The sequence below is a fragment of the Crocodylus porosus genome, unplaced genomic scaffold, assembly GCF_001723895.1.
Source record: "Crocodylus porosus isolate Cpor-Errol unplaced genomic scaffold, CroPor_comp1, whole genome shotgun sequence".
In the NCBI taxonomy this organism is placed as follows: domain Eukaryota; kingdom Metazoa; phylum Chordata; order Crocodylia; family Crocodylidae; genus Crocodylus; species Crocodylus porosus.
Window position 1 is genome coordinate 153637995 of NW_017728886.1, and position 17911 is coordinate 153655905.

The 17911-nt window shown below is 42.9% G+C and overlaps 1 protein-coding gene across 3 annotated transcripts in view; it reads left to right on the forward strand.

The window, feature by feature from the left end:
- The window catches only part of HIVEP1 (human immunodeficiency virus type I enhancer binding protein 1), a 180732-nt gene that overhangs the window by 109359 nt on the left and 53462 nt on the right, over nt 1–17911 (forward strand). The window lies entirely within an intron of this gene.

A 17911-nucleotide genomic window follows, 5' to 3' on the forward strand; every position in this document is an offset into this window, starting at 1 on the left:
CTAGCCCAGTCCTGTTGGAGGGGGCTCCCAGCTGCTAGGGCTATGCCTGGAAGGAGGCAGAAGATGCTGCAACAGAACGGACCCTGGCTCCCCACCCCGCTGCCTGCCTGCTGCAGGCTTGGGTAGGGACTGATCACCGCTGCTGCGTGCACTCCCGGGGGGGAACACGTGCCCCCCAGATTTGTACGCAGGGTGCAGGACTGCCCACTTCAGGCTCATGCTTCTGGCCCTGCTGCCCTACCCCAGGGCTTCCACAGCCCAGTATGTGCAACCCGGCAGAGCAGGAAGCCATCTGCCACTGCAAGCTCTGTGCTGCCCTGGTGACACGTCTCCTGCCTGCATGGCTGCAGCGGTGCAGGAATGCGTGCAGAGCTTGCAGTGGCAGGCAGCTTCCTGCGTGGCTTCGCTGTGCCCTGCCGTGCCAGATCAGACATGCTGGGCTGCAGAGGCCCTGGAGGAGGGCAGCAGGGCCAGAAGCATGAGCCTGAAGCACAAGCAGCGTGCAGCCCCCCCACCCTGCACACTGATTTGGGGGGGGGATGAGCCACCCCTTCCACCTTATGGGAGCCTCAACTCTACCAGCCTGCAGGGAGCTCTTTGAAAACTGCAAAATATGTGGATTTCTCTGGTAAAATGAGAAATCCGTGTTTGCCTCCAGTAAAAGGTAAAATCTGTGGTTTACTCCATTTTTCTTTGGGAAACAGAAAACCTGGATCCCTGGTGTTAACTCCTGCACCAATACAGTGGACAATGGCAGCAGCAAGGGTAATGTCAGTCACTGGTTAATGTTGCTTCCACCATTTGTCCCACCCAGATGTGGATCTTTTGGTTGACAAGAAGCCTTGTGGACTGGATCTTTCCCTCCAGCCAAACAAGTTTGATACCCCTAATGTTACCACCTTGGCTACCTGAACAGAGGAAAAAGGACCTATAGAGCCAGCAGACCACCCTGGACAGGTGCTGTTTGATGTTTCTCCTTAGAGCATCTTGCTACTACTTCCCTGCTATGGTTGTTTTGAATTGAATGCTGTATTTGTTTGGAGGGATGGGTGGGGGAGGAGTTGCACAGTTTGGGGACAGCTACAGATTGACTGGAGGTGGGTGTGGGAATGGGAGGGACATCAGGGGACAAGGGAAGGATCTCGCCTGGATCTCAGTCAAGGGAGTAAGAGTAGGTGAGCATGGCAGGATGGTGTGGTAAGAAGAAATGTTTTAAACCTAGATGTGAATTTGCATTGGGAAGTGTGTTCAGGATTGGCTGGAGGTTTTGCTCTTATGGATGATGGGCAGGATTGCAGAGGAGTTTTCCAGATTTGGGATGTTTCTTATTTGTGGGTTGTTTGTTACTTTATTGTAACCACTGAGCATTTCTGGATAGGGCAATTATTAATCTAAGACGTGATAATAATTAGTGAAGTGGTTAAGAAGGACTTCCGTATCTGAGGTTCTGCAGTAGTCAATCTTGTCACCTCTTTTGTTCAGTGCATGCAAGTCACTGGGTAAAATCAAACTGTAATTGAAAATCTCTTTATTAATTGTATGTTGGTGACCCTGAGCTCTGTTTTCTTATCAGGCATAGACAGTGCTATGCACTCCTCTTCACAACTTGCTGCTTTTGGAAACAGAGACAATGGCATTAGTCAAAAATGCCTTCCTTTTCCTTTATATTGCAGGAGACTATGCCCTTCTCAAAGGAGGACATAATTACAACAACATATACTTTCTTTATATTTCTCTCACCTTTTGAGATTATCTTCACAGGCATGAAGACTAGATGTTATTTATTTGTGGGTATGTTTATTTATTATACACAAATGTTTGAAATCTTTAAAAAGTTAGGTTTAAGTCTCTGTTTGCCTTGGAGTGTTCTCAGTTTGCACTAGCAATTAGATTGTTCCAAGTCCTGAGTTAACCTGGTTGTTCTTTTTTTTATTTTTAAATACCTCAAAACTATAACCTAATAACTATGTTCTGTGTGCTTCTTTTCTTAATATCTGGTTTCATAGAGTTTGTGTTCCTTGAACATAGTTATAATTTATACAATTAGCTTCTTACTTAAGTGATTCTGGGTACATCAAACTAAGGCTGTAAATGAAGATGAAATGTCATTCTAAAATATGCTCTAGTGCAAATAGAGGTTATCAGTTTTATAGGTTATAGGCAGGAATTACTGGGTGAAAGTCTTGCAGGGTGACAGGTTACATGAAATCACCTTTGGCTATACAATATAAGATGCCAAAAACAGACTTGTTAGCTTTTTGTGTGCTCCTTCTGACGATGATGACGTATAGGCTTTTAAATTTTTTCTAAGATGTTCCTAGTTTAATCCTTGCTGTCATTGAAGTCTATGAGAAAATTTCCAATGACTAAAGTGAGGACAGGATGAGGCCTTTACAGCACTGATCCTCTCGCTTTGCTGCTTTTTTTCCTTTGTCAGGTAGATGAATAACTCCTAGTATTCACATTTTACTCTTAGGGAAACTTAGAAATGGGGAGTAATGACTTACCAACTCCATTGTGGGTTAGAGGCGGGGGATGACAATGGAGAACAGGGATTCTAACTTTGGACTTATCAAACACCTTACTGTCTGCCTAGACCACAAATATATGGCTACGTCTGAAGTTTTTTATTCTGGAGAGAACCTGTTTTAGTGAGTTGGTAAATGTATCTAGTACAGGTTACTAGCAGCTGAAATTTGCTTGCTGAATCCATTGCTGGTACTAGACATGGTAAGAGCTGCTACTGTTATGACAATTAGGAAGACCAACAGGTATATCATTTTAAATTTAACATATTCTCTTCAGCTATTGTGATCATTTTGTTATAGCATTAATGCAATATTAGAGTAATAGAGGTTCTGACTTTTTTTTGTTAATGATAGCAAAACTTTTGGAATGACAGTGCAACAAAAGTAGGATTGTAGCCTGCATATATCACATCATTTTCAAAGAGCCGCTGCAGAAGTTAACAGACCCTAATGTCCTGACAGCAAAAGAAAAGAGATTCTTTCAAAACTTCAGTCTGTGCTCCACTACATGTATCCCAGATGTTTTGTGCATCTCACACACCAGATGTGAGGATGATCTTAAACATAGCTATATTTATGTATATTGTGCTTCCCATCAATCTGTTTATGCAGCCTTGGTGGACAGGTATTGTGTTGAAATGGGTAGGAATCTGGAGAGATGGGAAAGATTACTCATGAAGCATTTCTGTCTGAGATCAGAACAAATATGCTTTTCAGGCACTAGCATACCAAATTGATCTCCTAGAATTCCACCATCCCAGTATTTTTATTTTTTTTTTTAGCAGCATGTACGTTTAGATATGTATAGTAAATGAATGACTTGCCAGTTACATCCCACAAGAACTGGCAGAAGCAATTGACTGCAATGAATAATGTGAGGATTTTGTTAGCCTCTTCCATTGTGCTCCAAATTACATGCGATTACCAGGGATCCAGGTTTTCTGTTTGCAGAAAAACACATATTTTTCTCCTTTAAATGGAGGGGAACGTGGGAAACCACGTTTCCTGTTCCAGGGTGATAGAATTCCAGCCTGCAAGCAGCTGCTTGGGGCTGGCGGGAGTGGGACATAGGGGGCAGGAGGTGCTATATGCATGTAGGCACACTTACATGCATGTTGCAGCCAGGCAAAGTGGTAGCTCCATCAAGTTAAGTATGTGGGGGAGCAGGCACAGGGGATAAGTTGAAGTAATTGGGGGGAAGTACAGGCCCTGTGTTGTGGGGGTGGGGGAAACAAGGTCATGTGGCAAGGGGGCACGTGCTCCCTGAGATGTCTGTGCCCACAACAGGGTATGGAGCTGCAGCCAGGCTGGACCAGTTCCAGGCAGGAGCCACCTCTGCAACCCAGTGCAGGGGCCCAGGTGTGGGAGGCAGCGCCACGCTGCCATGGCCACCAAGGTGAGGTGCCCCATGCCTATCCGGCAGCAGCAGGGGGGCCCAACTCTGCACGACTGGTGCCACACCTCAGCTTGACAGCAGGGCTCTCCCTTGAACGCCGGGTCCCACCCGCTGGGCCATGGAGGCAGCTCCTGCCTGGAGCTGATCTGGCCCAGATGCAGCCCTGTGGGCCCAGAAATCGGGTGGTGGGGGGATGTGCCCCTCCCATGTGTCGCCTGTACCCACACCTCCCCTTCCCCACACACTGGATGGCTGGGGCTTGGGGGCAGTGAGACAGGAGTAAGGGACTCTAGCAGGTTTGGGAGGGGCTGTGGGTGGGGAGTGAGGGGTACTGGCAGGGCCAGGTGAGCTGTGGGTATGGAGTGAGATGCAATGGCATGGGCAGAGGCAAGGCGCAGCCATATCAAGGCTGCTCAGTACCACAAAGCAGCAAGAGGAATAGCTGCAGTTGAACCCGTGTTCTGGTGAGAGAAGGGGGCAGGGGGAGCTCTGATTTTTCTAGGACAAGACAAACTAAAATCAAATGCCAAAATGTATAGATATTTAGAATTTACCTTCTTGTAAGTATTGAGGAACCTGTAGGCTTCCCAATTGCTTTAAAATTGTAAATGGATCATTGTGTTCAGCTAATACTTTTATCTAACTATCTATCTAGTGGCGTTTCATTTTAATCATGGAAAAACATGCTTTTGGGTTTTCTAAATCAGAGAGTTTGTGACTTATCTGCAGACAAGGTTCTTTGGGTAGATGTGATATCTCTTATTAGACTAACTAAATAGTTGGAAAAATGGTTCTTTGCAAGCTTTCGGGCACAAACACTCTTCTTCAGACATAGGCAAAGAATGCTACAGAGTCCGTCTATGCCTGAAGAAAGGTGTTTGTGCCCGAAAGCTTGCAAAGAACCATTTTTCCAACTATTTAGTTGGTCTAATAAAAGATAGCACATCTACCCAAATGACTTTTATCAGAGACTTTGAGATTTTAAAAAAGAGAAAACCAGAATCCCTGGTGATTACCAAGTCTGTTCATGCTTTTTGCATGTTTTTCTGATTCAGGGTTTCTGTTCTTTTTAGATGGGCCTCAACCAAAAAGTGAGGGAAATTTTAAAGATGGCAGATAAAACATAGAGTACCAAGAAGAAAATATAAAGGCTCCTTTTGCATATAGGTATTGAGACATGGCTTAGCTGTAGTCTGTCAAAATAACCTTCTAAAAGTTATGGAAAGTCATGGACCAATCCAGAACTGATGGGGAGCAGTATCTAGTTCTTTTTGTTCTAAAAAAGAATATACTTGCACTACTTTTTCACCCTCAGAATTTAATGTCTCTGCTGATTCACATGCCTGGACCTGCTAGAATGCCACTGAATTAACTTCTTTTGCTCTCATTAAGGCCATGAAGCTACTTAAAATTAAGCTAAATATGTCAGAGCTAAAATTGCTCCCACTCTTTTTTGTGGAATAATATATCTTTAACATTATGGCTGTTAACTCTTGTACTGTTTGTTACTCCTCACCTTTCCTTGAGTCCAGGCAGAGTGGATGTTAATTGAGCCCAGCTTTTTCAAATAGAAGAACGTAATGGAGAACATAAAAAAAGCAGAGAATATGACTAAGACTTTTCTTGGCTAAACATAATTATGTACAAAGGGAACTTGGATAACATTTTTGTTCCTTTCATTTTCTTTTTTTCCTTCAAAATTCACAGTTGGGGAATTGTATAGAGACAGTATTTCTGTATTGCTGCCTGAAACCAGGCAGCAGTTGCTATGTTCTAGTACGGGTTACCCTTTTCTTGCTCTCAAAAGGGCAGTTGAAGTTCAGTGACACTTCAGATGATACTGTTGATGTTGTTATTTTATGTGCAATATTAAGAAACTATACTTGGTATCAAATGTCGCATTTCATTCAGTATCTTGCATGTTAGAAGGAAAAGGAAAAAGCTCTCTCTAGGACAAAATCTTCCATTTCACTTTAGACTTTCATGTGGAAGTAGAGGGTTTTTTAAGTAAATGTGTACTGCAATATTATATAGCATACCTGTTCAACAGTGGATAATAGAATTTCTCAGTTGAAGCTTTAAGGTTACATTTGATCAAATGTTAATTGTTTATTTTTGTTTCTTGGCCATCATTTACATTGCACTTGAACAATTGCAAGAAACTTTTAGGAGTCCTAAATTTTAGGGTAGCAATTCATAGATAGATTTCGTAGACATTAGGGTCTGGAAGAGACTTTGTGAGATCGAGTCCAGCCCCCCTGCCAGAGGCAGGAAGTCTGCAGGGATCAGATGATCCCAGCAAGATAAATGTCCAAATGCCTTTTGAATGAGTCCAGAGTAGGTGCTTGGACCACCTCTGGTGGGAGTCTGTTCCAGACCTTGGGCAAATGGAATGTAAAGAAGTTTTTCCTTGTATCAAATCTGAATTGACCTTCTAGAAGTTTGTGGCTATTAGACCTCGTTATCCCCTGGGGAGCCTTGGTGAACAACTGTTCTCCCAGATCCTGATGCCACCCCCCTTATATACTTATAGGCAGTCACCAAGTCCCCCCTGAGCCTTCTCTTTGCCGGGCTGAAGAGTCCCATGTCCCTCAGCCTCTTCTCATAAAGCTTGCTCTCTTGGCTTTGATCATATGTGTGGCTGTCCTCTGGATTCTCTTGAACTTATCCACATCTCTTCTGAAGTGGGGGGTCCAAAACTGGATGCAGTATTCCAGCTGTGGCCTTGCTAAGGCCAAGTAAAGTAGGAGGATGATGTCCCTGGTTTTGCTCAAGATGAACCGGTAGATGCATGCCAGAGTTTGGTTTGCTCTGTCAGCCATGGCATCACAATGGGGGCTCATGTTCATCTTGTGGTCAGTCAAGACCCCCAAGTCCCTTTTGGTCATGGTGCTAGCGAGCATAGCACTGCTGAGCCTATAAGTATGATGTTGTTTTTTTTTCTCCCAAGGTGGAGTACTCTGCATTTCTTTACGTTGAATGCCATCAAATTTTGGTCTACCCACTTTGCAAGCGTGTCAGGGTTGGCTAGCATCCCCAGCCTGTCCTCCAGCGTGACTGCCTTCCCCCATAGTTTAGTGTTGTCCGCGAACTTTGCCAGTTTGTATCTTACTCCCAAGTCTAGGTCATTAATGAAGATATTGAAGAGTACCGGCCTGAGTACTGAGCCCTGGGGGATTCCACTGGTAACCTTGTACCACGTTGATTTGTTCCCATCAGCTAGTACCCTTTGTGTCCAACCCCGGAGCCAGTTCCCCAGCTATTGGGTCATGAGATGGTTGAGGCCACAGTTCCCCAGCCTGGTCATGAGGATATCATGGGATATCAAGTCAAAGGCCTTCTGAAATTCAGATAAATGACATCAACCTAGTCTCCCTTGTCCAGGCAAATAAGTCCTAAGCCTCCTGCTAACATGCTCATCATGATGAGCCCATGATTCCCAGTCTCCTAGAATATTCCCTAGTTCTTGCTCTTTGGTTTAGAATAGCTTTTATTTTCTTTGCAGTAGTATTTGCAATATGCCTTGGAAAGTGAGTGACTTGAGCAATTTTCATTTATCTCACATTTCAGCTAGTTTGAGAGAGGAGAATTTGGAAAGGGGGGAGAAGGGGTGTGGAAAATCTGGATGACTTTGAACCTTCTTGTAACACCCCAAACAAAAATGTCACTTCTCTAATAAAGTAGACATCACGTCAAGTGAAAAAATATTTTGAATATGTAGAAACACTGGGCCCTTAGGGAACAGAGTTTTAATTTGAGAAAAGACCTTCGTGGTAGGCTTTTAAAAGACCTGCACATTTTTGACTACCTGTATTCCTTTGGAAAACATTAATTTTGAAGAATAAGACATAAAGATACCATGACACACTTTTTTTCAGTTCTGTGCTTTTAGCTGAACTTTAAATTCATGTGTAGAGCCTTTCTTAGGAGTGACCTGTTTTCCAGAGAGATCGAGTTCCTGCTGTTGCTTGAATAACAAAAGTATAGACTTAGGAGCCTGTGGTGTGCATGTCTACGGTGCATTTTTTTTTAAAATGTTCCTTAGAATAAATGGGATACCATAAAGTAAAGCCTCTACAGTCCATTGAATTGTAAGATAACTGTTCACTTAACATTAATGAAGCCAAAAAATGAGTTTTATAGAGTTGCATTGGGGAAGAGTAGATGCATTGTGTTCATACTTTATTCCTTTTTCTCTCTCTGTTTTTCATGAAGGCCTACAGCTTTGCTTAGGGGAAAAGAGAATGGGAGCTCTGATAATGCATAGGCTTTGAGACGGGCAGTTCTGGGAATTTCTTAAACGGAGTCATTGAGTTCATTCTATCCAGACATTGTGCAATTCATGGGTGAAGGTGAATGCTAAAGAAGAAAAAAAATTCTCTTTTCTTGGTACAATTTCTTTTGGTTCATTTCTGCTTCTTCACATTGTCTGTGTTCTGTTGCTCTTCTTTGTGCCAGGAGCAAAGTAAAGCTGACAAATTACAGGTCTCTGAATCAATGTATAGTGATATTGGCAGTTTGCTCCTATTTTGAGTGCAGGATACAGATTGAAACAACGTGTGAGAACAGTAAACAAAAAAAAAAAAATCAAAACAAGGAAAAGGAGGAAAGTTGAGGAGGGAAAAAAAAAAGAGAGTAGCTGAAACAAACCAGTGGAGAGCCAAAGACACTTGATGCGCAACATACTGGCAGTACTTCTACTGTACTTGCTCCAGGTATCCATGTAGCCTACTGCTGCATAGCTGTAAGATAGATCTATATAAAAAAATGTTCAAAGAAATCAGATCAGAATAATGATGTTTCTGCAAGAACTATTTGGCTAACTAGGGAAATGACTGGAGGTGCAGACAGAAGTGCCAGCTCCCAGCTGTAACTTAGAACATTTTCTGCAAAGGCTTCTCAGTTGCAATGTTACCCCAGACCAAATGAAGTTCACTGATGGTTTAAGGGAGGAGGGGAATCCAGCTGTGGGCTGGGAGCCTGCAGCTAGACTCCTGTCACAATGGCCACAGGTCTCTGCCAGCGCTGTTGTTTTCAGAATGGGAGGCGGGGAGGGTAATGGAGAGAGCTCCTTCTTGGGGCTCCCCAGCTGCTGCTGAAGGGTGGGGTGATTGAATTGGAGCCTGTGTCCCCACCCTGGGAGCAGTCTGAAAAAAACCCAAACTGAATTCTCCCTGCTACCTTCCCCCCTCCCATTATGAAAACAGCTACAGGCTGGGTCTGTCTGGCAGACAGAAGTTACAGAAGACGCTACATTTTGAAACCTCTTCATCTGATACCTTATGCAATGAGGGGTCAGATTTTCCCTGATCAGCCATTTTTTAATTTGTCTACAGCTGTGGACTTGTGTTTGGTCACAGCTATAAACTGGTTTCTGTGGCAAATAAGGCAAAAATTGTCACTTCTGTCTGCACCCTAGGTTATCACAGAATCACACTGGTGTGACCACAGATGAGTTTCTTGTGATTACATGGGGAAGGGAGTAGAAACCATGGAGAGAAAGGGTAAAAGGAGAAAGGAAATGGACTTCACATGGGGAAAAATGGGTGAGTTGGTTTTTTTTCATGTCAGTGTTATTTATGCTGTTGTTTTTATAAGTTAATGTGTGACTGTGTACTTGGCAAGTGTCCCTTGTGAAAGTTGGAAACTATGGTGGGCTCAAAAATGTCTGGCATTCTATGACTGATAGCTTTACTATTGTTGTTACTGCTAGAAACATTGACACAGGTAAGTTGATCCTTGTGTAATCATAATTACATAAATGCAAATATTTTTTTCAAGATAAAGATATGACACATTGCAGTACATCAGCACAATTTATATAATGGAATTCAGTAGCATAATGTAGGGAGAGGCTGGGCAAGTAGGGCATCAGCCCTATGTGTTGACCTGGGGGAGGGTGCTAGAATAGCCCCACTTCTTCCCCCAGCCTCGTTAATTTTTGCCACGGCAGACATATGTTGTTTGGCCATAGGAGAGAAGCAGGTATAACCCCGTGCAGCCAGTGTACAGGGAACCTATCCTCCCATTGGAACAGCCCAAGCCCACACAGCTATAGCACAAGCTGCTTCTGCAAGTAAGACTGCTTACTCTCCTTCCCACCCAGGGCCCTGGAGGAGCTCACTATTCCTCTAATGGAATGACTTCAAATAAAGTAGAAGTAAAAAAAGAATATCCAAAGAAGTATTTAATAAGTAAAAAAGATGTTGTCAAGCTTGTTGAGGGCCTTCTTCCCTTTTTGTGCAAGTATTAAGGCTTATGCAGTTAGCAAGCATTAGATGAATACTGCCACTGCTAATATGCACTTTTATATGGTGCCTTTTTCTTTACTGAGTTTCACAATTTGTAGTAAGGAGTTAAGTATTGTAATCCCGTAGTTAAGTATTATAGTATAGTTAACTACATTGTAAAGTTAAGTACATATTTACAGATATTTATAGAACCATAGAAAATTAGGGTTGAAAGGGACCTCAGGAGGTCATCTAGTCCAGCCCCCTGCTCAAAGCAGGACTGTCTTCAACTATGCCATCCCAGCCAAGGCTTTATCTAGCCAAGTCTTAAAAACCTCCGAGGATGGAGATTTCACAACATCTGTGGGTCACCTAACCTGGTTCAGTGCTTTACTTACTACCTTCTTTTGTGAAAGAGTTTTTCCTGATATCTAACCTAAACTGCCCTTGCTGCAACTTGAGACCCTTGCTCCTTGTTTTGTCATCTGCCACTACTGAGAACAGCCTAGCTCAGTGGTTCCCAAACTGTGGGTCGCGACCCCAAATAGGGTTGCAGCATCAACACATGGGTCATGGGCGTGGGGGCTGTGGGTTGGGAGTGAGGGGCCATGCTGAGGAAATGGGGTCATGCTGAGGAAAGGTTTGGGAAGCACTGGTCTAGCTTCATTCTCTCTGAATCCACCCTTCATGTAGTTGAAGGCTGCTATTAAATCCCCTGTGTCTTCTTTTCTTCAGACTAAATAAATCCAGTTCCCTCAGCCTTTCCTTGTAAGTCAAGTGCCCCAGCTTCTTCACCATTTTTGTTGCCCTCCACTGGACTGTCTCCAATTTGTCCGCATCCTTTCTGTAGTGGGATGCCCAAAGCTGGACCTAGTATTCCAGGTTTGGCCTCACCTGTGCTGAATACAGGCAAATCACTTCCCTTGATCTTCTGGCAATTCTCTCACTAATACAGCCCAATATGCCGTTAGCTTTCTTGGCTTGTTGTCCACTGTAACCCCCGGGTCCTTTTTTGCAGATCTGCTGCTTGGCCAGTTGGTCCCAAGCCTGTAGCAGTGCATGGGATTCTTCTGTCCTAAGTGCAGACCTTTGCTCTTGTTCTTATTGAACATCATGAGATTTCTTTTGGTCCAGTCCTCCAATTTGTCAAGGTCTCTCTGGATCCTCACTTTATCCTCCAGCGTATCTACTACTCCCCACAGCTTGGTGTAATCCATGAACTTGTTGAAGGTGTACTCCATTCCATCTACCAGGTTGCTGATGAAGATATTGAATAAAACAGGGCCTATCCCTGGGGCACTCCAGTTGATACTGACTGCCAACTAGATATTGAACCATTAATTACTACTCCTGAGAGCATGGCAATCCAGTCAGTTTTCTGTACACCTTACAGTCCATTCATCTAACCCATACTTCCTTATCTTGCTTGCAAGAATGTTGTAGGAGACTCTGTCAAAAACCTTGCTAAAGTCAAGGTATATGACATCCTCTGCTCTCCCCGCATCCACAGAACCAGTCATCTATCTCATCATAGAAGGCCATCAGGTTGGTCAGGCATGACTTGCCCTTGGTGAATCAAAGCTGACTATTCCTAATCACTTTCTTCTCAAAGTGCTTAGGAATGGATTCCTTGAGGACCTGTATATAGTTAAGAGCGGAGTAGGTAAGACACAAGAGCTTTGAGGTCAAGCTTGTTTAGTACTTGCATTAAAGGCTGCTGCCAGTGACTCACCTATGAATAGGAAACTTTTTTACTATTATTATAATTCTGGGGAGTCAGAAATGGCTCTATTACTCCCTTGTATATTATTGGTTACAGAACCAGGTAGGCTGGAACCTTTCAGAGAGAGTCAATGTCAGAAACAAGAATAAAAATAAAGAGCTAGGGCTCAAGATACCCTATTGGCAGCAATTGTTATCAGTATGAAAGCCTCATTTTAATGATTGCTAAAGAATGAAAAAAGACCATATCTGTCTTTGTTGTTTTCCATCTGTATACATATGCTTCATTTTTTCCCCGGAAATATACAGTATCCATATGTTAGCTAGCAAGTCTTGTGGGAGGTATTCTTAAGAAAATATGGCTGTAGATAGCCAACTGTGAAAGTCAGATATTATTTCTGTAGTGAAATATAAGACTCCTAGTTGTTCAGTTGGTAGGCCTGGTCAAAGCATTTGTCCGTGCTACTGCTTTTCACTCACATTTGTCAGCACTTTACTAACATAGCTGGGTCTGACCATTTTTTTCATCCCTGTGTAACACAGCTGAAACTCACTAACTTTGGTTATTTAACAGGTCTTCACCAGCTAGAGTATGGCGTTGTCGTCTTGGTTTAGTGCACAGTTGGCTACAGTGAGGACGAAGAACATTTGTCTTCAGGCTTATGTGGTTGTGCAGTTAGATATTCCCTGTGTATTCCTTCTTTCCACTCTAGCATGTTCCCTGGGTACTCTTGCCCAACACAGGTTGTCCGTGGGTAAGCTGCCTAGATTTACCTATTGTGCACTGAGCCAAATAATACACTGATGTGAGGCGTGCTTGTGACAGGCAAAGAGCTGCAATATATGTATAAAGAGAACCATATTATGACCACCTAGTTATCTCCCATGCTTTTAAGGCATTGTAAAATCACGTGCAAAAGTTAATAGAAAATACTTTGCTTATACTAAATTTATTTTTACAGTTTTTCTATAATTTGTGCAAACTCAGTTGTGTTGTTTGGGGAGAAAAAAACTGCAGTATGCCCTGAAGCTTAAGAAAGCCATCCATAGTAATGGCTAGGAATGCATTATTTTAAACTAGTGGAGGTTGACCTTTTTGGCAGGTGTACCACAACTTAGAACCTCCCCTTCCGTGAGTGCCACTTTGATCCCCTTCTACTGCCCCACTTGTGGCTCAGTGTTTTGCTCCCTGCCCTATATGCCACTGTGCTGCCTTCCCATCCCCAATCTCCTGTGTGCCACATAGAAGCTGCCTGTGGCACACTAGGCCACAAGTTGGCCACCCCTGTTTTACAAGCATGTAGAGCTTGACAGAGGCATTGCTGCCTCATTTTGGTAAAATTTCTCCGATTTGAGTGGCAGAGAATAATTTATTGTTTTTTACACAATCCAAGTTTCCATATATATAAAAATATTTTTAATTCGTAAGCCTGAGAGGCAACCTTGTAAATATCAGCTGAGTATAAACCAGTGCATTGGATGATGACATAAAACCTGAAATGGGCTTCAGGCAAGATAACATATCTGGAACTAAGTGAAAGGACTCTCTCTCATTCTCCTTTTTTTGTCACCACTCTGGAGTAGAGGTGCACTGGTGTATCGGTTACATATCAGATCGGCACCAATAAAAGGAAAGTTAACATTATTGGCTATCAGTGCTTTTTTTCCTGTGTAGCCAATAACGTTCATCAATAAATATAATATGCCTCCTAGCTGGGGCCCCCCAACACCATATGCATGTGTGCGGATGTATGTGTGCATGTGGCCAGGAATGCAGCCAGGCAGCATGGAGAGCAGCACCCTGCAGATAAATCTGTGGCAGGAAAGAGACATGGGGGCGGGCACAGATTGAGGCCCTCACGGTAAGGGAGGAAGCAGGGCTGGGAGTACTGCACAGCCAGGATGGTGAATGTGACGCAGGGCTGGGGCGGGAAGTGGGACAGAACTGTAGACGGCTCATCCAGAGGGTACAGGGGAGTGAAGTTTGGGGGGGGAGGAGCTCCCTGCCACTGCGGGCACCTGCGGGTATGTGCCCCCTCAGACTGGTATGCAAGGCACTGTGGGCTCAGGCTCTCCGCTCTGCTGCCTTTCCCTCAGGAGCCCCATGTGGGACATGCACCGCCTGCCTGCCTAGTAGCAGTGGGGGTGACTCATTGTGCCTCCTGATGCTGGGCTGGCAGGGGGCACACAGCCAGCATGGGGCCCCTGGAGCAAAGGCAGCGGGACAGAGAGCCCCAAACCCACAGTGAGCAGCCCACATCTGCCCTCGCCCTGCTCAGCTCGGCTTGGCTCTGGTTAAAAGCATTCCCCCACTTAAAAATGGTGATGGTGGCGTTTGAACTAGTTTATTCAACAAGCTTTAGTTCAAGCACCCTTGCTGCTATTTTTAGAGCTGGGATGCTGATCCATTGGACAATCCACCTGTGACTGTCCCACTCCCTCCCTGGGTCACATTCACTGTCCTAGCTGGGCAGTGCCCCTTGCTTCAGCCCACTCCCTCCCTCACCATAGGGGCCTCTATCTGCCTACTCCACACCCCTTCCCCTCCACAGACTTACCTGGAGGGAGCTGCTGTCCATACTGTCTGGCTGCATTCCTTTAAATCAATTATCAGATCAGTATTGGCTGATATGGCTTGTTAATAATCAGCTATTGGTATCAGCCAAGAAAATCTTTATTGGTACACCCCTACACTGGAGTAATAGAAACACTCTGCTTTACTCTGCTAGCTTCATGCCATGGCTGCCTTTGCGTTCCTTATTTTTAGGAGGCAAGGCTTTTTTGGACAGCTTTTATTGGAACACCTGTATATTTGGGAGATCGCTTTGATAAACTTTCAGGTATTGGGTATCCTTTCCCTGGTCTGAAGGGAAAGCAGACACAAGCTGAGCTAAATATCAAAGAAAAGACTCCATGCAAATTCAGAAAGTCCAGTTGGATGGATGGAGGAGGGATGTGAACTAGGAATGAAGGTATAAACAGGACCTCTTACCAGACTAAAGAAGAACAGTAGATCAGGCAATTTATTTAGTATCAGAGGGAGGCAGTTATTACCTGTAGAGTGCAGGGAGATGTTTGGCAGTGTTTGTAAAGTTGAAATGAGCCATAAAGCCATGTTCTGTATTAAAACCAACTTTTTTACTGTCCGGTAGAGTTATGAATTCATGTTCCTACATCTATTTTCTGGAGGTGTTTTGTAAATTCCCTTTGAGCATGAGGATAGTGAGGTCAGAAAAGGAGTGGCTTGTTTTTTTTGTGAAAAATGTGCTCCTACTGGGTTTTTGTCTGTCCTTCTATATTTTTATACATCCTTTACTTATTTTCTCAATACATGGGATAGCGGATGCTTTGTGAATTTACACCAGATTCCAACAGTGACAACAGCAGTTACCCGCTTCACTGTGACATGTAAGGCTCCCCTACAGAGCTGGTTCCTTGTTTATGTTGGAAGCATATATACTGTGCGTGAACTTTGTGTGCTAGCAGAATACAGGCAGACTGTAGCCTCTTAATATCTAAAGAAGACTATAGAAAGTAGGGCAGATTTGCACCTTATAGACTAACTAAATCTGGGTGCACAGCATTAGCAATGAGTTTACTTCATCAGATGCTGTGAAGGGACTGCAGGAAATGGCTTCTAAATAAAATAACCCCCATGATTAGAATGCAAAGGGCTGGGAAGGTGGGGAGGATAAAGTGTAAAATATAAGTATAAATATATGAGTGTTTAACGAGAGGTTTAAATATTATGAATCTTTGTTCACTCCACATTGGTATAACAGCAAAATTACATGCACAAAAATATACATGCATAAAGTAAATACTAATAGATTTTTTCAAATACATATTAATATAGATTTTCATTCTGTATGCATGCTTTGTTACATGATGTTCGAACCGAGCTCTTCACTGAACGATAGATGCATTTGTTACAAAACTGCTCTTTTGCTTGATACTAGTAAATCATTTGCTATTCAATGTGGACCTGAAATTTCATGTGCATACCTAATTAAATGAGCAACAAGTGTAGTTAATAATGAAATAATTCATTTTTTTTATTTTATTCATAATACAGAAATGGAGAATCATTTAAGATTGACCAATTTTTGTAGCAGCTCATTTGAAACAATATTGAAGTTCAGTAATATATGCTCTGAAATTCAGTATTTGACAGATGGCGTGGGTGGTTTGTGCCATTTTTATGACAAATCCAGTTACAAACATAACCATAAAATAAGGTATCTTCATTCCTTGTCTGCTGCAACATACAGAGGGTGAAAAATGACAGGGAAGAGAGAAAAACAAATTTATTTCATGCTTTTCTGTTGTACTATAATGATTTTCATCTTTAAGCCCAAAATAAAGCCTTAATAGTAGTACTCTGAATAAAATGCACTTGCTATAAATCTTAAAACATTTATAAATTATTTGCCTTTTTTTTATATTTTCTTTGCATAATTTCATACCAATCGTGTAAATGACATTTGATACTGAAAGATTACAATAAACAAGCATTACTTTTTCCAGACCAAGATAAAATAAACTTTCAATAAGGTACACTTAAGGTTAGAGGAATATCAGATAATCTAGAGATAGGCAGTGTCTCTCTAACAGTTCCCTGGAATAGTACAGGACTTGCTGTAACTGGCTCATTTTATTTTCATTAGCCAAATTGAAAGAGATGAGAAAAAGTAAATGATAGAAATAAAAGTGAAATACCTCCAGGCAGCATCATATTCTAAGATGTTCTTTATAACAAAGAGCAAGCTAAAAAAATGTAACCTGACAAAGTCTCCCTAATTAAAAAAATAGAAAATAAGAGTCTGCAGATACAAAAATAGTCTGTGTACTATTTTTCTTAAAAATCCAGTATATAAAATAATCAGAAGTTTTTTGCATATGTCATTATTTTAGGTGCAGATTGCCCAAAAAAAAAAAAGGTTTAAAAACTGAAAATTAAAATTGGTCCTCATATCAATTTTGAATCTGCTATTGGACTTAACTCCAGCTTCCCAGGAGACAACAGAAGTAACTGGTTCTGTTGGGTTTTTTTCCCCAAAATACTGATGTTTTAATTCTTTTTTTAATGGATAAGTGTTTTTTTAAGTTCATTAAATGTTTTATTCTTTGAAGATGCCATTGAATCTATTGCCATCTAAGATGTGTTCTCTGTAGGTACTTATATGGCCCATCTCAGGCATTACATCCCTGAAACAAGTGAAAATTGCACTTTCCCTTCCCTTTCATGCTCAGCAGCATCTCCCTTCCCCCATCAATGGCTGCCCTGGAGGTTTGTGCAGGAGCTCAGAGATGTTCCTGCTCATTCCAGCTGGAGACAGTGGCAGCAGCGGGTGGGTCCCTTCCCCCCCCCCCAGTGTTTCCTGATAGTCCAGGAATCAGGCACAAGGTAAGGGAACACTTGCTGTCACCATGGCTTCTACCAAGCCTGCCTCTATGTGAAGTCTGATTGCTGCAGGATAGTAGGGCTTCTGGAGGCCCCCCTTCGCCTCCTGCCCCTGCCTCAGGTGGGGACAGTGGAAGTCGCAGGGGACAAGGCAGGAATGGGAGGGGGGAAGGAAGAGAATGTGCAGCTGAGCATGAAGGAGAAGAGTGGGGTGGGGAGTTTCTTACCTTGAGGGATTTAAAACAAAACAAAGCAAAAAAGTTACCCGCTGCTGCTTCTGAGGTGCAGTCTGCCTGCCCCAGGGTGAGGGGAAGAGGCTAGGAGCCTGGATGCAGCCACCTCTGCACCACCAGTCACTGCTCCCACACCCTCCCCACTTTTAAAAACCTGGATCCATCCAAGTCTATGTGTATTGTATACATTAATAAATTTATCTGTTTGGCTTCCCAGTGAAGCAGAAAAATATTGCTAGCCCCATTTTGCAGATCAGGTACCAAAGCATGGAGAAGTTTGAAATGAAATCTAAGGTCCATTGAAATAAATTTGAGTTTTGCTGTCGATTTCAGGACCCTTATTTCACCCTGAATGACTTACTTAAGGTCACATGGAGCAAGAAATTGTAGTAGATATA